We start from the raw sequence: 23,080 nt of genomic DNA on the forward strand, positions 1-23,080 counted from the left end.
GAGCAGAGAACTCTCTGAATGGGATCAGGATATCGCAGGGGGGGGGGGGAAATCGCAATCTCGATTCTTAACAATTAATATTGCAGCTCTTATACATATACTACAAAATGGAGTTCATGTTTGTTCTATTATCACAAAGGGGAACGCAGAATAAAATGTTTTACCTGGTTGATTGTTCATTTAAAAGGAACATATTCAGATGCCAATTTGCAGTCATTACTGAATGGTTTGTTATGTTGCATATTCACATACATGTGCAAACACACAGATATAGCACATATGTGCAACTGCCACCTACTGCCCATGACCAAAATGATAAAAACACACAGAGTACACAGGGACAAACTAAAAAAAAAAAAAAAATTCCGCCCTTGGTTTCCATTTAACATTAAAATGTTTTCACCCCTTATTATATCTTATTGTTGCGGACCTCCTGCAGTCAGGGCAAATTTGCAGGCGGGGACAACAGTATACCATGACTGCACAATGGGTGTTATAATGGTCGAATTCTGAACTTCTTGAAAATTCTTTGAAAATTAGAATATTAGTGTGTTTTGTGATCCGATGGTGCCACCATTGATTTCAAAATACTAAATGTTTTCTCTTAATGCATCAAAAGGGTTGTAAACCCTTGTGTTTTTTTACAAAAACCTACTATCATGCAGCTGCTCCTCAGAGCCCCCCCCCCCCTTTATTAACCTGAACCCGGTTTTTCCAGCGACGGGGACGAGCACACCAGCTCCAGCCGGGATCTCGGGTCCTGATTGGATAGATTGATAGCAGTACAGCCATTGGCTCCCACTGTTGTCAATCAAACCCAATGACGTGGGAGACGGGGGCAGGGCCGAGTCTTGCTGTCTGTGTCAATAGATGCAGCAGCAGGACATGGGAGCCCGCCTGCACAATTCCCCAGAGGGAGAGCAGCTCTTCAATGGGGCATTCGAGAAGAGGAGGAGCCAGGAGCGCCGCTGAGGGACCCCAGAAGGAGGAGGATCAGGGCCACTCTGTGCAAAACCAACTGCACAGAGGAGGCAAGTATGACTTTTTTTTTTTTAAACAAACCTTTAGTTATCCTTTAAGATGAAAAAACCTTCTGCATTTAGAACCGCTTTAACCACTTGCTGCCCGCCCATATAGCAAAATGATGGCAGCAAAGTGGTTACAATATCCTGACAAGACGTCACATGATCGTTGTTGTGCCGTGTCACTCTGACACACCGCAACTCCGATCTAGGTAAAGAGTCTCTGACAGAGACTCTTTACCATGTGATCAGCCGTGTCCAATCATGGCTGATCATGATGTAAACAGGAAAAGCCTTTAATCGGCTTTTCCTCACTTGTGTCTGACAGACACGAGTAGAGGAGAGACGTTTGGCTGCTCTCTTGACAGGGGGGTCTATGCTGATTGTTTATCAGCACACTCACCCCGCGGATGCCACCAAGACCACCAGGGATGGCCATCAGGGACGGAATCCCTGGTGGCCATGGGTGGCAATGTAACCTCATTAATGCCCATCAATGAAGGAGAAAATATACTTATTTACAAAATTTTATAACAGAAATGAAGACATTTTTTATATATTTTTACATTTTCTGGCTTTATTTGTTTAGCAAAAACTAAAAACCGCAGAGGTGATCAAATACCACCAAAAGAAAGCTCAATTAAATGATAAAAACGTTGTTTGGGTACAGTGTAGCATGACCGCGCAATTGTCATTTAAACAGCGACAGCACTGAAAGCTGAAGATTGTCCTGGCTGCGGGGACAATACTAGTGCCCTGTATTGAAGTGGTTAAAGCAAAAATATAGGCAAAACCGTCTCCATCCTGGATAGAGTAAGGGAGGGTTATAACCCCTGTAAGGTTTATTTTTGCCATCTTTGTCTCATTGGGGAGATTTCCCTTCACTTCCTATCCCAAAGCCACACGGTTCTGCAAATTAAGGGAATCCCAAGGTCCCCAGAACTAGTGTCCTGATTGGAAGATTCCCCTCTATTACTTTTCTGACGACAACCCAAAATTTGGAATTTTCTTTTACTTTACTTTTTCTTTTTACTTTTTAAATGATAATGGTAAACAATAGAGAGGATGAATCTCCCTAACGGGGGGCTACAGACAGCAATAAAAACTGACAAATGTTCTAATTCCTCACCACTCTATCCAAAACTAAATAAAAAAATAAAAAAAAAAAAATAAAAAAAAAAAAGTTTAAAACACAATAAAAGTCAATTTCTGGAAAACTAAAACTGCTCCCTCTGTAGTGGGCCTGCACCCATGCCGCAAAGGGTTACTTGCATGTGTCTGTCTAGATGACGAGAGACACTCTTTTACTTACCTGGAGCTCTGCTTCCCAGGCAGACAGAACGTCAACAGTGGACACCCTCAGGTCCAATGCAGGTCTATGGTCCTTGCATCAGTCTTGATGACTTCAGAGGACCTTAAACCGCTAGATCAGGGATCCTCAAACTACGGCCCTCTAGCTGTTGCGGAACTACACATCCCATGAGGCATTGTAAAACTAACATTCACAGACATGACTAGGCATGATGGGAAATGTAGTTCCTGAACAACTAGAGGGCCATAGTTTGAAAACCCCTGTGCTAGAGCATAGGGGAGAAGAGACTGCAGACACCAGCCTTGCAGCAAGGAGGATTGGGCATGTTAAAGTACTTTATCTGGCCACCTAGACATAAATGAGCAGTTTACCCTTGCAGTGCAGTTTTGGTGATGGAGAGCGGCCCCTCACCTTAGAAGTACAAGTGGTAGAACATTGCACTCCTCACCACCATCACAAGAATTCTAATAAACGTACAAAGCAGTGACCAGTAAGTAAAAGGGGTGAAATAAAGCTTACCGCAGGACATGTCACATCTCACAGGAAAGTGGTCACCAGTGAACCCAGCGCAGCACATTACACCACATACTGGAAACACAAGAGCCTACTGGGTCTGTCACACACTTCCTGTCCTCGGGCAATGTACAGCTAGTGCAGGCGCAGGAGGAGGAGCAGATCTAAACTGTGACAGTCGCCTTTTACATCTGCAGCACCACACGAGCCGCAGTGAAGGGAAACAGGATGAGGTCTGTGGCTGAGGTCTCAGCTTCGGGGACAAGGCTTCTCAGTTGGTAGAGACGTGGAAACCATTTCTTCCCGATTCCATAACCGCCCCCCCCCCCCCCCCCCCCCAAGTGAAGATGACCTCTGGGGAGGAGATATGGAGGAACGACTCCTGATCACTGGATGAACTGTCAGACTTTTATCTTTCCATCAGTCAGCAATATAGCCAGCGTCAGGCTGTCAGGAAATCAGATCACCTCAGGGGGAAATGCATCACATCTCAGTACACGTGATAGCACCAGGTACAGGAAATCTGTGTAATGATACAGCGAGCACGGCTGACGTTACACTTCCACCCTCAATGCAACAGCTTGCCAAAGTACTTTGAAATGCTGGTCAAAGGAGTTGTCCAAAGCAACCTACAAGATGCCAGATTTTACTATTCCCCAGAAAACAAAAGCACAGTTATTAGTTACTACAGGCAACAGACATTTTCTGGCTTCTTATTATAGAATAGAATAAATAATAAAAAGGGCCGTCCTTTTACCACTGCATCCCAACTCTGAATGGACGCTGGAAGATGTAACTCAGGGGTGCTCATCCTTTTGAAGAGTGAGGACCACCTCCGTGATTTGGTAACCAGTCGAGGGTCACAGTGAAAAAAAACGCTTCAGAATTTGTCATTTTTTATTTTGAATAGCATAATGAACATTTTCCTCCTGCAGCCGCTGGAGGGAGAGGAGGAGAAGTCGGCTTTCAGCGGTTGCAGAAGAAAAATGGAGAGGTTCAGTTTCTGTATATGCCGCCCAAGTGTAAAACAGAATGTGACAGGGAAGTCGCACGGCCCCTGCGACCCCTGGAGCTACACCAGTGGTTGGAGGGGTGGCATTAAAAATATGGTGTCTCAAGTATGGAGTTTTACAGCCTCTCAAACTGCAAATGTAACAAGCCTTTACTGTCCTATAAGGCTGCTTTCACACTGAGGTGCTGCTGTTGACCTGCATTGCGTATGCAGCACATTGTACCTGCGGCATACCTATGGGTTAGCTGCTCTTTGCCATAGACTTTTTGAAAGTGCACCAAAGCCGAAGTTATAATAGAAGTCTATGGCTCAGTGCAGCTAAATGGCAGGAAAGCTGCAGGTGCACTGCACTGTATGAAAGCAGCCTAATAGTTTTTAACCCTTTTATAGGTGCTAATATGTCCATTGCAAAAGCGCAGTGTTTGTGTTGTGTACACGGAACTTCTTTTCCTCTTCCAGCTTTGGCGGTCATCGCTCGCCATCTCCAGGCTGCTAGTAAGATCCCAGGAGAACTATACTTGGTATTACTCTGCCTGGGACAGGAGCCGCCCCTACAGAGGAAGCATCAGCTTATGGGGCTCCTGCTTCCTCCACTGCCAACTCCAGCTCAATGCCTGTTAATGTTCTGGGAAGGCAGGTCTGCAACTCATTGATCGTGATCTGGGCTTGCCGACCCGCCATCCCAGAGCATCAGACTGCATTGAGCCTAAGCCAGCAGCGGCTGTGGACAGAGCAGGAGTCGAAGTTGATGCTTCATCTGTAGTGGCGGCTCCTGTCCCAGGTGGCATGCCCTTCCTTGCTTTGAGGTGGAAGGCCACATAAGAGAGATGGAGGGTCCCATGTAACCTGCTGGAAACAGGTTGAGCACCCCTGATCTAATTTAAAACCCACCACAGTTCATCAGCTGAACTAAAATTAACCAATTCATCTTCCAAAATTTAAATTGACCAGTTACTGTCAACATATAAAGTACAGGCAGCTAGAGGAGTTTGCACATATCTGCAGCAGGTACATCAGCGCTTTGCCCTAACACCGGGCCTTTGTGAATAAGTGTCCTGAACCAGGACAAGCCTACAACTGTCTACAAGACAGCCAGTACTCACCAGGAAGCCTTCCAGAGTTTGGACTTCCACCACCAGGTAGCTTTCCCAGACATAGCAGGACGTAGCAGGAAGATGTAAAAGGACCACTAGTAGAATTAATCAGGATAGTGGTGAGGAAACTGAAGCGCTGGCTATGCTTGGATATGCATTGTTGTGAGGACTTAGGAGGAGCAGAGTTTGTCAAATGGAACATACCAGCAATTGCTAGATCCGGCCACAAGAACTCAAAAGAGCCAAGTTTGGCAGATGGAATGCAGCTGCGAAGGCCTGGAGAGCATAACAGAGTGCCTGGAGTGGTGGTGCCCAGCTGGTGCCAGCGTCTATGAGCGACAGGTAAAGCCAGAGGTCAAGATAATAGGCAAAGCAGATACAAACCAATGATGTAAAAAAGATCAAGCTTTTATCCCAGTACTAATCACAGACGTAGCCCCTGTCTAGAGACCGCTCACTCGAACGCTGTTTATCGCATTGGGTTTAGAAGTAGAGGTCTAGCTGCCAGGTGTAGCAGACTGTGTGTACCAGGGACAGTGTCAGAGAAGCGTACTAGGAACTATGCCAGGAGAGAAAGGCAGAGCATACCAGGAATGGTGACAGCGTCTATGAGCAATAGGTAAAGCATATCAGGAATAATGTCAGAGGCCAAGACAAAAATAGGAAAAGCAACTACCCCCCCCCCATGATATACAAAAGATCAAGGTTTTATCCCAGCAATAACTGCAGACATTGTCCCTGTCTAGCAACTAGAGCGGCACGATTAATCGTTAAAAAAATTGCGATCTCGATTCAACCCCCCTCACGATCTTAATCCAGCATTTCCACGATTCATGGGGGTGGTTTTCAGGCGCTTAAGCACTGGAAATAGCCTTCGCTAAGCACCTGAAAACCACCTCATTTTTTCAAGTGTGACTTTTCACACTGGGGCGGTGCGCTTGCGGAACGTTCCAAAAAGTCCTGCATACAGCATCTTTGTGGCGGTTTGTGAGTGCTGTATTTAGCAATCCCAAAACTTCCTGCCCATTGGAATAAATGAAAAGAGCCGCAAAATAGGAGTTTTTAACCCCTTCTTTGGAGTAAAAAGCACGCTGCTAGTGGACGAAAAGCACTGCTTAAACAGCGCTAAAGCGTCACTAAAACGAGCAGCGATTTAGCGCGCATGCGGCCTCAGTGTGAAAAGGGTCTAATAAGTGCAGAGCTGTTTTCTGATCACAGCTGTCAAAAAAAAAAAAAAAAAAGAAGGCAGCCTGCAAAGTTTATCACAACATTGTTTCTTTTTATCTCTAGGCGCTGAGCAATGTATCATTTGGTTCTTTTAGATCAAAGGGACAAAGTTACATCTGCAAATGAGGGCAATTTAACCACTTAAAGACTAAGCCTTTTTCTGACACTTGTTGCTTACAAGTTAAAATCAGTATTTTTTCCTAGAAAATTACCTAGAACGCTCAAACATTATATATATATATTTTTTTAGCAGAGACCCAAGAGAATAACATGGCGGTTGTCGCAATATTTTATGTCACACTGTATTTGCGCAGTGGTCTTTTAAAAGCAATATTTTGGGAAAAAAGTACACTTTAATGAATTGTAAAAAAAAAACAAAAATATAAAAAATAAAAACAGTAGAGTTAGCCCAATTTTTTTGTGCAATGTAAAAGATGATGTTATGCAGAAAGACAGGATCTTTATTCTAAGCAAAAAAATTGTGATTCTCATTTTATCCAGAATCGTGCAGCTCTACTAGAGACCGCTCATTGGAATGTGGTTCGAGTGGTTGGGTTTGGCTGTAGAGGTCTAACTGCCAGGTGAAACAGACTGAATGTCTGGCAAGGAGGAACGTACCAGGAAATATGCCAGGAGTGAAAGGCAGAGCATGCCAGGAATGGTGCCAGTGGCCAGAAGCGGCTGGAAGAGTATGCCAGGTACTATGTCAGTGACCATTAGGCCCCTTTCACACTGGCGTGCTTTGAAAGTTGAGTGATTTTGCTGCAATTTCAGGGAATGCCTGTGCAAACTTGAGGTCTATGGACCTCAACTCGCATCAAAGTCCAAAGTAGTGTAGGGACTACTTTGAAGTCACACAGATATGAATGGTACTCATTGGAAATCGTGGGGTACGACTTGCCATGCGAATTTGCACTCCCAAGTCGCAGGACAAGTCGCACAGGTGTGAAAGGGTCCTGCATGAAATCTGGGAGTGTGCTGCCAGGAACGGCATTGTACTATGCTATTTAGTTATGCATGTATTAAAACACTAAATATATATTAACAAACTAGTATAACTACCTGAATTGTCCTCATCTTAGACTCTTATAATCCCCTTTTAAAGCAGGACTAAAGCTGGGTGATACACGTTTAGTTTTTCTTGTTCAGCCAGTGGGCCTGCGGATGAAGGAACCCCCCCTTCCCAATTGGACAGTGTATTCTGACAGCAGCTCCCTCATCTCTCAGAATACACTGATCAGCGGCTGCAGTCAATTGGCTGTAGCTGCTGATCAGGAAAAGTTTTCCAGCTTGTCTATCTGACAGAAATTTGGTAGGTTCAGTCTATGGTTGGTGCTAGTATGCTGCTGTCCAGTACAGATTCACTGTGCAATCACAGCATGGCAGCAGGGAGGTGCCCGAGAAAATCAGAAAAACTAGATATGCTGTCCAATAAAGTTGAGCAAAGAACAGAATTACAATTTTTTGGCAAGCAAATCTTTGTGTAGACCTGTATTTCAATTAAGTGTTTAACCATCTGCCATCTGCCTGGACTTCAACTTTAAATATGCTCTAGAAAGCACGTGCCGAAATTAGACCACTCTCAGGGAATTGGCATAACTTGCATATTAAACCATTCCATTTGTGAACATATAAATGCCGCTGCACTGCCTAAGAACGAATTCAGTTAAGGAAATAAGTACATGTTTTTGGTCTCAGATACTGACAAATGTTCCAATGGGCTAAAATTAAAATGTAATTTATAGGAGAAGGGTATTTTCGTGTACAGAAGCTTCCCTATAGACGTCCGGTCTGCAGAGGCCAGCTCATAATTTTCCATCACTGAAGTCATTTACATAGTAAATCCAATCTACTCTGATGTTAACAGTTTGATTGACATATCCTGTTAGAATATATCAATATTCCATTAAAGACTTTACAATATGGTCTGAACTATTTGATGGAATAATGGAAACAAGTCCTGCAATAATACATCGGTTAAGAGTACAATACAGTGAATAAATAAAGCCACCCATACACCAAGTGAGTAATCTACTGGAAACCTTCTGAGCAGTAGGTAGCCTGACCCGTGACAGGTCTATCTATTCATTATTGGGTAAATCGGTTAGATTTGAGAGATATAGATAGAGGCTAATAGCCCATACAGTCAAGCTGGTATATATATATTTTTTATATATATATATATATATATATATATATATATATATATATATATATATATATATATATATATATATATATATTATAATTTCTGCTGAATCGGCCAAACTGTGGGTGACCCTGTGGGCACCACCTGGTTTGGCAAACTTCAAATGAAAAAACTAAGAAGGAAGGTGGAAAATGGTCAGCAGAACACTGACTACAGCCAGTGATGAAGTCTGTCCAGGTATTCAGACAGCTGAGGGTGTTGGGACTGACTAAATACAATAATTGGTAGCAGAGATTCCTCCATCTACGCCATTTAGCATAGATGTTGTACAGGCAGATATTTATCCTCATGTCATACTATCCGAAAGGCATGAAATTGGCCCAAAATGTATTCTGCAGCAGGAAAATTACGTAGTTACATAGTAGGTGAGGTTAAAAAAAAAAAAAAAAAAAAAGACACAAGTCCATCAAGTTCAACCTATAAAATGACCCCAAACATACTGCCAATGTCATTAAGAACTATATTCTCTGTAGAGAAGTACAAGGAGTCCTGGAAGTGATGGTTTGGCCCCCACAGAGACCTGATCTCAACACCATCGATTCTGTCTGGGATTACATGGAGACAGAGGGATTTGAGGCAGCCTACATCCACAGAGGATCTGTGGTTAGTTCTCCAAGATGCCTGGAGCAACCTACCTGCCGAGTTCCTTCAAAAACTGTGTGCAAGTGTACCTAGAAGAATTGATACCATTTTGAAGGCAAAAGGTGGTCATACCAAATATTGATTTGTAAGGATGAGCTCAGGTGTGTTTGCATGGTCCACGTGCAGAGCCCGCCAGGAAGTCGGCGCTGCACTAATCACAGGCAGTGAGACATTGCCCCGATGTGCGGCTGCAGAGATTGGGCAATGTCTCACTGCCTGTGATTAGCAATGTGCCGACTTCCTGGCGGGCTCCGCACATGGACCATGCGAACACGCCTGAGCTCATCCCTATTGATTTGATTTAAATTTCTCTTCTGTTCATTTTCTGTCCATTTTGTTATTAAAAATAAAACTATTAACACTTCTGTTTCGGAAAGCAGATTTCATTTACAGCATTTTTTCACACCCGCCTAAAACCTTTGCACAGTACTGTACCTCTACCTCCTCCATTGAGACTCTCTTGGTGTGCTTATATCACAACTCAAAAAGGTAAAAGGCAGGTTCTTCTACTATAAAGTCCCTATGAGATGCAGACTCATCTCAACTTGGGTGGGTATTTCCTTTGACCAAGAAAAAGCATACATGAAAAAGAAAAGTGGTAGGCAAGTGAATACACTGCTGCCATCTGATAGTATTAAATAAAATAAAGAATCACTTCTTTTTTAAATATATACTGGGGTTCCAAAAAGCTTCCACATAAAATACTCCCATTCCATCTACTGTATGTGCTTAACCACTTCAGCTCCGGAAGAATTTACCCCCTTCCTGACCGGAGCACTTTTTGCGATTCGGGGCTGCGTCGCTTTAACTGACAATTGCACGGTCGTGCGATGTGGCTCCCAAACAAGATTGACGTCCTTTTTTCCCCACAAATAGAGCTTGGTGGTATTTGATCACCCCTGCGGTTATTTTTTGTGCTATAAACAAAAAAAGAGCGACAATTTTGAAAAAAAAAAAAAAATGCAAACGCATTAACAGTTTACAAGATAGGGGATAGTTTATAGCATTTTTATTAATAATCGGCGAACGCCGATTTTTATCGTGTCCTCGACATTATGGCGGACACATCAGACATTTGACACATTTTTGGGACCATTGTCATTTATACAGCAATCAGTGCTATACAAATGTAAATGACACTGGCAGTGAAGGGGTTAACCACTAGGGGGCAGTGTAGGGGTTAAGTATGTCCTGGGGAGTGATTCTAACTGTGGGTGGGCGTGGCTACGTGTGAGACGTCACTGATCTCTGCTCCCAATCACAGGGAGCAGAGATCAGTGACACTGTCACTAGGCAGAACGGGGAGATGGTTGTTTATATTAGCATCTCCTTGTTCTTCCTCTTTGCGAGACGAACATGGGTATCCCCGCGGCGATCGATTCCCCCGTGACCCAACTCACGGAGCTTGCCGCCTCTTAAAAAGGCAATGTACAAGTACGTTAGTTTGCCTGTATGAGCCCTTCTGCTGACGTATATCGACGTGAGGCGGTCGGCAAGTGGTTAAGAACCAACAACACCACAGTGTATAAAATATAAAAAAAAACTGCTCTGTAACCAAGGAATTAATGAAAGTGTCTATTTTCCCCAAAAAATAAAAATATTACAATGATCGCCATTTTATTCTCTGGGGTCCCTGCTAAAAAAAAAAAAAAAAAAAAAAAAAAAGTATATATAATGTTTTGGGGTTCAAAGTAATTTTCTAGCAAAAAATTAAAATGTTAACTTGTAAGCAACAAATGTCAGAAAAAGGCTTAGAAATGAATGAAAGGGTTAAACAATCAATCAGTACTGGTGAGGCTGTATGATAGATCTGTGGCTGCTAGTAAACAAATTGCACCACATATCTCACTGATCTTTTGCTAGTTTGATAATGGAACTAATCTCGCCCCCTGGTGTACGGAATGTTGGCTGTCAACCAGCCCTCATTATTTATTTGTCTCCTTGCTATCAGGGTTGTTGGACAGCGAGCTGCCCAACCATATTGCTCAGCAAATACAGAACGGATTGCTGAGAACAGATAAAGCGCTGCATGACCTTGGTCCCCTGGGAGATTTAATAAAGATATAAAAGTGAAGTGATACTTGTTCTTTAAATCCCCCTGTAATGGGACTGAATCATCTTTCCTGTTACATAAATACAAAACATGAATATCTTTTACTGCAAGTGGGTCAGTTACCGCGTGTCTCATTTTGACTATCGGTTGTTGCAACAGTCATGTATCCATTCACTGATCAGTCCGTTTACTTTAGGCTCGGTTCACATATGGGCATGCAGTGGCTCCCAGCAGGAGTCCGCTGCGTCCACGCTCACCGTTTCAGGTCCGATTTCAACCTGAATTTTTGCCTGAATTCAGACCTGAAATTTACCAAAAAAGACACACAGTGTTCCTGTGCAAATCGCCCGGTGCACACAGTGTTCCTGTGCAAATCGCCCGGTGCACACAGTGTTCCTGTGCAAATCGCCCGGTGCACACAGTGTTCCTGTGCAAATCGCCCGGTGCACACAGTGTTCCTGTGCAAATCGCCCGGTGCAGAGATATGTGAACCTGCTCCATAGAGAGCCAGTCACAATCTCCTGGTATTGCGAATTGGATGCGGAGAAACCCACATTCAATTCGCACAAGTGTGAACCCAGCCTTAATCACACATCATGAGACCATGAAACCATGTAACAGCAACTCCACCCAATATAGCATGCGGTGTGGTTGCAATTAGCTCAATAGTCCGTTTAAGGGTGTAACCAACATACTCCATCTGAAATCCCACAGTAATCCTATGACTTTAAATCAGATGCCGAGATAATCTCCACCCATAACAGGATTAGATTATGTTACTTCTTGCAGAGTACGACATCCCCCAGTATATTGGTCAACACAAGCAGATCAGTCACCACATACCTTGTTAAGGTCATGGAACTTTGCCGTAATAATGTATCTGTCCACTCATCAGTCCTTTTACTCCTATTGGACGTCACAGAACCCATATAAGTGGGTGCGCCCCCCTTCTACAGTTATCTGTATTACTTCTCTATCTTTATTTATTTCACTTTCTTTGAACAACAGGAAAAGAGATGATGGTGCTATTTAAATCAACAAGAGCAGCATAAATGGCCTACACACACCTTCTGCAACTATTTCTAAATGCTCTTTTGTAACTTCCTTCTGTATTTTTACAGTGAACTCATGTGTAACACGATTCTACACTCGCTGTGGGAAATGATTCGGTTCAGCTATGTTATCTGTATAAGATAGAATCTATTTGAACTTTGCATATCTGTGAAAAGGTTTGGGAAATTACTGCACTTAACCAATCATATGCAAAGCTGCTAACAGTAAAACAAAGAAATATGTGAGAACACAGTGTAGCTATAAAGAATATCAAAGACACAGCATAATACAGTGCAAAAAATAAATAAAAAATATTATTGTATACTGAAAAATTATATTGATGAACGTCCGGTGACTAAAAAAAACAAACTGTGAAAATGTGAATTCACCACTATAGTGAGTTTATTCAATCAAATGTCCATAACTGTGAAGGACTTAGAATCCACTCTTGAGGTGACACTTAAAAAGTGGAAAGAAGTAGCTGGCCGTTAGGATGCCAGAGATGATACATCTTCCACCCAGGAAATAAGATATACTCTTACCGGATGGAGTGGATCACATGCCAGCGGCAGTGAGTCAATCGAGCTTGTATTGGCCACAGCCTGGGAGTCCAACGCTGCACTGGACTTGGATGGGACTGGAGCCAGGTGGAAATCAATCCAGAAGCGGATAGCGGTTAAGAAGATAGTCTCACCCAGACCTGTCCTCCTGCAGGACAGGTCTGGGTTAGACTATCTTCTTAACTATCCACATCTATCACGTCAGCTTGATTGACTATCTTAATGACAACACAAAAGAAGAGAGCGCAAGTGTAACTTGGCTTTAATATGAAGTTAAAAGCACTACAATGGTCAAACTCACACTGTGTGAAGACAGAAACAGCACAAAGATTCTACTGTGGCCGCACTCCTATAACCACCTCACCCGGATACTGGCAGCACATCCAAGGCTATTCACCACCATACACAACATAGAGATCCTAATGCACATGCACCGGGCACTGCTCTTAAAATTTTTTAAAGCATGGATCTGAGGAAGGAGGCCATGCCTCCGAAACACATTGTCATGGCAACTGTGTGACATCCTCACTCTCTTCCCCCCTGTATCCTGTTCGGTCCCCGGCATTAACCGGGGGCCCGCATGGGACAGGGCAGAGGGCTCTTTGCCTGTGCATTTTCTCTCCTTTCTCTCAGCAGGGCTATTGGTGCAATATCCCTTAGCAACAAGCCGTCATTGGAGGAATTTGGCGGGCTGTTTCTTCGCTCCTATGACTGCTTATATAAGCCGGACGCTACCTCAGCTTCACAGCCACCTGAAGAGGACCAGTTTGCGCTCAGGTGTACAGTTAGAATGGAGTCTCTCCTTCGTCAGCTTCTGGAAAAAGCAGAAAGCTCGGGCGGTGAGGAGTGGCTGAGGCACTGCTTAGCTGAAGACCCTCCTGCTTTTTCTTCTCTCCCTGCCTGTTTGACGCCCATGCCGAACATTATGGAGGAACACAGGAATTCTCCTTCAGCTGGCAACTCCCGCACACCTGTAGGAAAAGGAAAGAAGCAGAAAAAGTCGGCAGCCCCTGCTGTTCCTTATTCTAAGGAAGATTCTTTCACCTCTACTTCTCGTTCCAGGTATCTTAAAGATGCTGCAACTTTATCCTCCTCATCCTCCATTCCAGAAACCAGCGCTGCAGCTCCTTTGGGACAGAATGCTGTGTCAGATATTCCGCCTGGTGAGAATCCTGTTTCTTCTTTACCTGACTTAATTGTTATCCTTAATTCTTTAGCAAATGCTTTTACTAGCCTGTCAGAAGGGGAACAAGGATCTCCCTCTCCCTCTCTCATTGCCAGGGCTCTGTTTGCAAGCGCTGGCAGTTCTTTTCAGAATAGACAGCAATTAAACAATGTTTCAGTTCAAACAACTATCCCTGTACAGGAGGCACTGCCTTCTGGTACCTTACAAGGGGCACATTTATTTGGTGCAGCTCAGGAGACACAGCCTGCTGGTGCTCCTATTAATACTTTGTCAGGTGTACAGTCTTCTGGTACTTTTTCCTATAATTTGCAGCCAGGTGCACAGTATTCTGGTGCAGTGTCAGGTGCTCAGTATTCTGGAGCGATATTACAAAATCCTGTTAATCATTTGAATATCAGTACTGCTCCCCCTATTGGTGTAAGGGAAGATGTGCAGCCTTTGCTTGCTTCAGGTGCACAAAATATTGGTGCTTATCAAGATGGTACTGGATTGCAGCAGTCAGTCACTGCGGATGCTTTAAAGGTTGGCCCTGTCTGGAACGCTATGCGTTCGCAGGGTAATGTTACTATTCCTATGGAGAAACAGTTTAACCCTTTAAGAACTCAGAGCATTTTAGTGAATACTGGTGGTCTTTTACAGCCTAGTTCTTGTAATAATACACCTTGTCAAGTAGCAGAAGCTTGTATGAAAGAGGCGCTTCCGTGCGAAATCTCCCCGTTAGGTTTCCACTTGTCTTCCTCAGTTAAGGAGAAAATTTGGAGAGGAGAATTTGTTGATTTATTATCCCTCCTGCCTTCTTCTAAAGAATTTCTTTCTAAATTAGATAAGAAATCAGAGGAGCGTTCAGAAGAAGATAGAAGGAGAGCAGTACCTAGAACATTCCAGAATTGGCTGCAAGCATTCTGTATTTTCGCTTCAGTTATGGGTGAAAAATTTCCAGAAAAATGTTCTGGGCTATTTCAACATCTAGACATTGTTGCTGAGGCCTTTAGGCATTTCGGGGGTATTTCATGGTTTCATTATGATGAGAATTTCAGGCAGAAGCTGGCGGTACACCCTTCCCTACGTTGGGGTGTGAAAGACGTTGGCCTTTGGTTAAATCTGATGTTGCCTCCAAAACCGCAGGTGCAATTCAAAGCACCCAACTCTACTAATAATTCATTTCGCAAAGGTTTCTGCTTTGCATTCAATGAAGGACAATGCAGATTTCTGGCCAACTGTAGATACAAGCACGAGTGCTCATATTGTACAGGGTCACACCCGGCTTGTAGATGTTATCGAAAGGCCTCTGCCATGTCAGGTCAGCCTCAATCCAGGGATGGGTTTTCAAAAGGCACAGACAACTGTGAAATTGTCAAACATGCTTCCTTGGCTAGAAATGTATCCAAACACCAGGATGGCGGAGCTGCTTTATAACGGCTTCAAGCATGGTTTTTTAGTCCCTGGTTTTTCTGGGTCTGGTTGTAAGTTAGTGGACAATTTGCGTTCGGTCTTTTCACACCCAGAGGTTGTTAGGGTTAAAATTGAGAAAGAACTAACAGAGGGCAGGATTGCGGGTCCGTTCTTCTCACCCCCTTTCTCCAACTTCAGAATTTCTCCATTGGGCGTAGTTCCCAAAAAAGAGCCAGGCTCTTTTCGCCTAATACATCATTTGTCATACCCTGCTGGCGAGTCTCTTAATGATGAGGTTGCTGATTTCGATGCTTCAGTTACGTATGCTTCTTTCGATGAGGCTTTGGTTCTCCTTGAGCATTTTGGAAGGAATTCATTAATGGCCAAGGCGGATATTAAGTCTGCATTTCGTTTACTTCCAGTACACCCGCAAGGCTTTAGTTCTCTAGGTTTTCATTTTAACGGATATTTTTATTTTGATAAATGTATGCCAATGGGCTTCTCCTTATCTTGTTTTTACTTTGAGGCTTTTTCTTCTTTTCTTCAATGGGTAGTGTCTGTGGTGCATCCCGGTGTTGGTTATATTCATTATCTAGATGATTTTCTTTTCATAGGTCCACCTGAATGTTCTGTTTGCTCTGATTCTTTGTCAGCCTTCTTTGATATTTGTGAAAATTTTGGCATTCCCCTTGCCCAGGAGAAGACAGTGTTTCCATCTACTAGTCTGGAATTTTTGGGCATTGTCATTGATTCAAATGCCATGGAATTCAGATTGCCTCCATCAAAGCTTTTCAAGATTAGGTCGCTAATATCCTCTTTTATATCTAGACGGAGAGTTCTGCTTAAAGATGTCCAATCTCTATTAGGCTTGTTTGCTTTCGCTGCAAGAGTAATTCCGGTAGCTAGGATTTTTTCTCGCCGTTTTGCTAGGGCTACAAAGGATTTAAAAAATCCTTTTTCTCATGTTACCATGTCAAAAGCCATTAAAGATGATTTAAAGGTATGGGATGAGTTCTTGTTAGGTTTTAATGGATCAACGGTATGGCAGAAAGAATTTATAGACGATTTTGAATTAGGCCTTTTTACCGACGCTTCAGGTTCTATAGGCTTTGGTGCCTTCCTGGCAGGTCATTGGTGTGCTTCAAAGTGGCACACATCTTGGAGGATTCCTGAGATTGCGCGTAACCTAGTCTTGTTAGAATTATTCCCAGTAGTGGTGGCGGTAGTTATTTGGTGTGATTTGTTTAAAAATCGGAGAGTTTTAATTCACACGGATAATAAAGGTGTCCTATTCGCGATTAATTGTTTATCTTCTAAGTCTGATTTTGTAATCAAATTGCTTCGTTTCTTAGTTCTCCATTGTATGAAATATAATATTTGGCTTAAGGCTAAACATTTACCAGGTGTAAGCAATAGCATTGCAGACTCGTTATCTCGTCTTCAGTTTTCCAGGTTCCACGAATTGGCTCCGGAGGCAGACCCAATTGGCTCCCAATGCCCGGAATTCCTCTGGGGCTTGATTTGGGATTAATCTCCGCCAATTTAAAGAACTCCGTTTCACTGAGAACATGGGAGGACTATCTGCGAGCATGGTCGAGATGGGATAGTTTCTGCTCTACATACAATTTAAGTATTGCCAGTTGTAATGCTTACACAGCTCTGTCTTTTGTTACTTTTTTAATCCATTCTAACCTTAGTGCAGCTTCTATACATAAAATTTTGGCCGGGGTTTCCTTCTTTCTAAAATTTTTTGACCTTCCGGCCTTGTCTTCTTTCTATACAGTACGTCAGGTATTGAAAGGTTTTAGGCGTTCCCATTTGGTTAGAGATGGTAGGAGACCCATTTCTATTGATCTTTTGGTTAAATTAATTCAGACTTTGCCTTCAGTATGCTATTCCCCTTATGAAATTTTATTATTTAACGCAGCTTTTTCTTTGGCATTTTTTGGCGCTTTACGGGTGGGTGAGTTTTCCGCCTCAAATAAGTCTTCATGCGCTATCCTGTTAGATAGTGATGTGTTTGTTTATTCAGATTCTATCACTATATGCATCAGAAGATCAAAAACCGATCAGGTTGGTAAGGGATGCATGATTAAGTTGGGTCGGGCAGGGTATATTCCTATCTGCCCGGTCCGAAATAATTTAAATTTTATCGCCTTTAGACCTTTCTTTCACGGGTCATTCTTTATTCACAATGACCTGTCTCCTCTTACTCGTTATCAATTTTCTTCTGTCCTTTCTTCTTGTCTAAAAACCCTTGGTTTGTCGGGCTTTTATTTCTCATCTCACTCCTTCAGAATAGGGGCTGCCACTGCTGCTAACTCTATGGGTTTTTCTTCTGAGGAGGTTCAGAGGTTGGGTCGTTGGGACAGTGTTAGATATAAGTCTTACATTCGACCTGAGTTAGTTACTAATTAAGTTTCTTTTCAGATTTTCCTAGGTTCAAGGTCTGGATTATAGGCCATTCATTTATTCATTGGGCCTACAAAAGAGCCGAAGCACGGAATTTCGAAAAGACTTTGGGTTTTAAGGTTCATGCTTTGCAAATCTTTTGGCATGGTGTTAGGGGCTTACGTTGGAAAGATGTAAGAAATGAATTAATTTATTTAAATAATGTTTGGCCCAGCCCGGATCTATTAATAATCCACGCTGGGGCAAATGATATTGGTAAAGTTAAAACTTGGAATCTTTTATGTGAGATGAAACAGGATCTCTTTTCGTTTAAGGTCCTTTTTCCATCCGCAATTATCGCTTTTTCTGAGATGATTCCTAGGTTACTTTGGTCCCCCTCTAGCAATTTATTTTATCTAGACAAGATTCGTAGACGCTTAAATAGGACCATTCATAATTTTTTGGTTTCTTCCAATAACTTATCCTATCGCCACGTTGAGTTGGAAGGTTTTATCTCAGGTCTCTATAGATCAGACTTGGTACATTTGTCGGACATAGGTCTGGACATTTTCAATGTAGGTTTGCAGAATATGATAGAGAAAGCCACGGTGTTGGGGGGGCCTCAGCGTTTTGTTTCACAATTGGCTTCGGCCGGTGGGGTTCGTCTTCCAGTATAAGTCTGGAAGGACATGGTGATTGAGATCTGGTATTGGATCATTTTGTTAATTTTGAAATTTAATTCTATGCTGAAAGCTGATTTTTTAGTTAATGTGAATGTAGCTAATTTGGGTTACCCCTTGAATAAACACCGTGGCCATTTATGACCAAATATACTGTGTGTCAGTTTCATTTATTTATTATTAGCTACTCTGTACTGTCCCATGTTCGGTCCCCGGCATTAACCGGGGGCCCGCATGGGACAGGGCAGAGGGCTCTTTGCCTGTGCATTTTCTCTCCTTTCTCTCAGCAGGGCTATTGGTGCAATATCCCTTAGCAACAAGCCGTCATTGGAGGAATTTGGCGGGCTGTTTCTTCGCTCCTATGACTGCTTATATAAGCCGGACGCTACCTCAGCTTCACAGCCACCTGAAGAGGACCAGTTTGCGCTCCCACCCCCCCCTCCCTATTTTTATGATTGTTTAGTCACGGTGATATTCAGTGGGGGTTCGTCTTCCAGTATAAGTCTGGAAGGACATGGTGATTGAGATCTGGTATTGGATCATTTTGTTAATTTTGAAATTTAATTCTATGCTGAAAGCTGATTTTTTAGTTAATGTGAATGTAGCTAATTTGGGTTACCCCTTGAATAAACACCGTGGCCATTTATGACCAAATATACTGTGTGTCAGTTTCATTTATTTATTATTAGCTACTCTGTACTGTCCCATGCTCGTGTGAGTTTGTGTGTCCTCAAAGAGCTGCCCCGGCTGCACTGGGTGTATGCACATTAGGATCTCCATGTTGAGCGTGGTGGTGGATAGCCTGTTGTGCTGCCAGGATCCGGAAAGCTAGGTTGAACGTCCATGGCTCCCTCTTCCTAAATGTCACTGGCAGGGAAGGGGTTAACACTAGGGGGCAAGCAAGGGGATAATGTGTGTTCCCTAGGTGTGTTCTAACTGTATGGAGATAGGAACAAACGACATGTCTCCTCTCCCCTGACAGAACAGGGATTCATATGTTTACACACACAAATCCCTGTGCTGGCTCATTGTCAGCCCATACATGGTTTGAATCTTGGCCAGCTTCTGCTGAGCTGGCCGAAATTCGAACAGTCTATGGCTGGCTTAAAGCAGGAGTCCGCCGGGACTCCGCGTTTTTTTTTTTTTAAAAGCCAGCAGCTACAAATACTGCAGCTGCTGACTTTTAAAATAAGGACACTTACCTGTCCAGCGCGCCTGCGATGTCGGCACCCGAAGCCGATCTCTAGATCGTCTCTCGGGTCCTGCCGCCGCCATCTTGGGTATGGGAATCAGGAAATGGAGCCTTTCGGCTTCATTTCCCGGTTCCCTACTGCGCATGCGCGAGTTGCGCTGCGCAATAAGGATGGTCCCCGCTGCCTCTGGGATCTGTGTGTTTTCCAGCAGGCAGCGGGGCACTTGCGGAAAGGGGCGTAATCCCGGAAGTGGGTGCAGATACCTGTACTGTACAGGTATCTGCACCCCCCTCCCCCCTGAAAGGTGCCAATTGTGGCGCCGGAGGGGGGGAGGGTTCCGATGAGCGGAAAGGTCCACTTTAGGGTGGAACTCCGCTTTAAGGATGCTGAGGGCCCATCACTGCCTACCGAGGGAGAAAGAGATAAAATAAGTAAAAGTACTTTTATCTGGTGCTATAAAAAAAAATTTAAGTAGAACTAAAGTCAGGTATGCTCAACTATTCTACAGCTGTTTGACGCCTGCTAGGTCCCCTCGCCAATGCCAGCATCTTCTTCTTGGCGTCTGCTGCCATTCTTCAGCCATTTTTTTTGGCCAGTGTGGGGTGACTTCATTCCTGTGTATGAAGGTATGCATTTATTCTGGCACACTGGCACTGTAAAAGGTAGCTGTGTATGAACAGGAATGTGAACAGGCAGGTCAGTGTATTTTATTATGGAAGAGACATTACAAATCTCTTCTGTAATAAAGACCCTGCCTGTTCGCAATTTTTTCTTTTAGTCTTTAGATCCACTTTAACCCTTGCAGTGCGGAGGGAGCCTTATAGCAAGGATATTTTTTTTCTTTTCCCCCCAGCCCATGTTCAGCTTGGGACAAATTACATAGGTCAGATGGCAGTTTTTATAATGGTTTTCTTTTATTCATGCAATTTAAACTTTTGCTACAAAAGAAAAAAAAAACTGGGGCTATAACTGCTTACAAAATTGTTATCTGGAGCTGGGCTTTAATTAGTTTTTCCCTCATTTCAAACCAATATAAAGCCAGCTATAGAAGGAGCGATTTTCTTTCCTGCAACCCACAGAAAGCTGTTGTGCCCAGAAGAACGCACAGTGATTATTGACAGTGGCTATAGAATGAAAAATCCCTACAGGCTAGTTGTACCAAAGTCGATCGACCAACTTGGGTACAATCAGCCTGCCCATACGCGGTTCTAATCTCAGCCGGTCCCTGCTGAACCGGCCAAGAATTCGAGCCATCTATGGCCAGCTTAAAACTACATGTCCATATAAGACTACCCTGTGACAACACTACTGCATGAATACACTGCAGAACAAATAGTATTGTTACTCTATTAAAGTGTTACTAAATGCACAACAGTAATATTGTAATATTCAATTGGGGGGGGGGGGGGGGGGGCACTCTGCACATGCTCAATTTGGTGTGTATTGCTAGAGAGCTTTTTTTTTTTGTTTTTAGGAGGGTGCATGTGACCAGCACAGGGCCAATCAGCTCTGTCCAGACAGAGGGTCAGTGGTCATGCAGCCTCATAGGACAGTCAGAGTAGAATGTAAAGTTTTCCTACAAGCTTTAACCAGACACTGATAAAAGACTGCTCTATACTGTTAATGAAAAAATTTATTTAGCTGCTTATATTTACTTACAATAATTGCATTTCCATGTTATGTGTACTGTGGGAGACCAGTGAATGCAGGGTCCTGGGTTTAGTAACACTTTAAAGCGGTTGTATATCCGCAAAAAAAATAAATAAATAAATAAATACAACCTGTAAAGGCAAAGGCATAATGAGCACTAGCGGTGCAAGCGCTCTGAGGGTCTGATGGATGCTGCTGGAAAATCAGAGCTCCTTTCCGGGAAGAGGACTCTGGCACACATGCAGGGGAGTGACATCATCGCGGCTCTGGCCCCTCACAGTGCCGAAGCCTCGAACCCAGGAAGAAACGCAGAGGGAACATGTAAGCTCCTTCAGTGGTGACCGTACAGCAAGTATTTCATAATGAGCTAGTATGCGGTGTATACTAATGCACTGCATAGTAGCTTATTATGAAATACCTTAGAATGAAGCGCCAGATCGCTGCCCGGTCACCACTGAGGGAGCTGACATGTTCCCTCTGCATTTCTTCTGGGTTCACGGCTCCGGCGACGTCATTCCTGTGCATGCGTGCTAGAGTCCGCTTTCCGACAAGGAGCTCCGATTTTCTGGGAGCATCTGCCAGACCTTCAAAGCTCATGTGCCGCTGATGTCAGTGGCTGCATGCAAGGTGAATATCTCCTAAACCGTACAGGTTTAGGAGATATATTTATTTTATCTACAGGTAAGCCTTATTATAGGCTTACCTGTAGGTAAAAATGTCAAAGCAGGGTATACAACTGCTTTAAAGGTAGTGGAAGATGAAGGGATACACAGATGAATAATATTACAGAGGGAGTGCTGTGCTATTACTAGTGACAGACTGATGGAAGGAGAGAGCAGAGTGAAAGAGAGGACATTGGTCTGCTTTTCCTTTCACTGTCCGGCAGCGGCGGCCACTCCATAAGGGGCACAGGGGCCTAATCTCCATATGGGGTGCCAGACACATGGATTTCTATGAGGTTTTTTTTTAAGCACATGATTAGAGCCAGAAACTCTAATGGGCTTTAAAAAGGGTGGGCTCGGGCGCAGAGACCCACTTGTTATATTAGAGAATCAATATTTGCTATTGTCTTCCTGCTTCTTCTCCCAGCCAATCAGGACAGGAAGCAGATCCTAAGATGGGATTGACCAGGGGAGAGCAACCGGATTGGCCAGGAAGAAAAGCTGGAAAGCTGCCCGTGACCTGGATGGGGTAAGTGCGTGGCTGGCTGGTGGGCGAGCGAGTGGGCGGGCTGGTTGGAGTAAGTGCGGGCTGACGGGCTGGGGTGAGTACGGGGTTGGCTGGGTGGCGGGTGTGTTTGCCACCCCCCCCCAAAAAAAATTAAAAAATGGAGCACCAGCTGCCACTGCTGTCTGGTCATGTTGGGGCACAGACAAGACTTCTAAATGTAAATTTACTACAGAAAAATCTGATTTATTACCCTGCCCTCCAGGGCTGCGCTGTGTGACAGAGATATACAAATCTCAGAACTGGATGTACAGAAACACAAATCCTTTGGCAAGTAAGGCAAATCCCTTATCCATTTCATCTGTGTGTTTAGCAGCTTTCCTGGAGTTCAACTGTAAGCTAGTGCATGAGATCCTGAGATTAGGACTACTACCTGCTTACCGTGACTATATCCGCATTAGTGCACTACTGCAACAATGCGACTGAGTACTGTCTGTGATACTTTTATTATATGTATTAACCGTTACATTTTCAGGTCATGCTTTCTGGGTCTACCCCCTTCTGCAGAGAAGCAGGACCTTAGAAGATGGGGAGGCCTAAAAGGAGCGTCCTAACAATGTATCGGTTAGTGCAAATATTAAAAATATGGCAGACAGTGCCAAGCTGATTTTTGCCTGGAGTCCCACTCTGTGGCCACGACTGGAGATGTGAAGCCACCATACTT

The 23,080-nt window shown here is 43.6% G+C and overlaps 1 protein-coding gene across 5 annotated transcripts in view; it reads right to left on the reverse strand.

The window, feature by feature from the left end:
• The window catches only part of PSD4 (pleckstrin and Sec7 domain containing 4), a 135,197-nt gene that overhangs the window by 83,029 nt on the left and 29,088 nt on the right, over positions 1–23,080 (reverse strand). The window contains exon 1 of one of the 5 annotated variants that reach the window (XM_077469587.1): positions 2,854–3,086. The exons of the other annotated variants lie outside the window; for them this stretch is intronic. The gene's annotated coding sequence lies outside the window, so the exon portion shown is untranslated. Of the gene's footprint in view, positions 1–2,853; positions 3,087–23,080 lie in introns of those variants that run through there. 5 annotated transcript variants of the gene reach the window in all.

The sequence above is a fragment of the Lithobates pipiens genome, unplaced genomic scaffold (assembly GCF_037356315.1).
Source record: "Lithobates pipiens isolate NorthernLeopardFrog02 unplaced genomic scaffold, aLitPip1_a1.2 Scaffold_8, whole genome shotgun sequence".
NCBI lineage: Eukaryota > Metazoa > Chordata > Amphibia > Anura > Ranidae > Lithobates > Lithobates pipiens.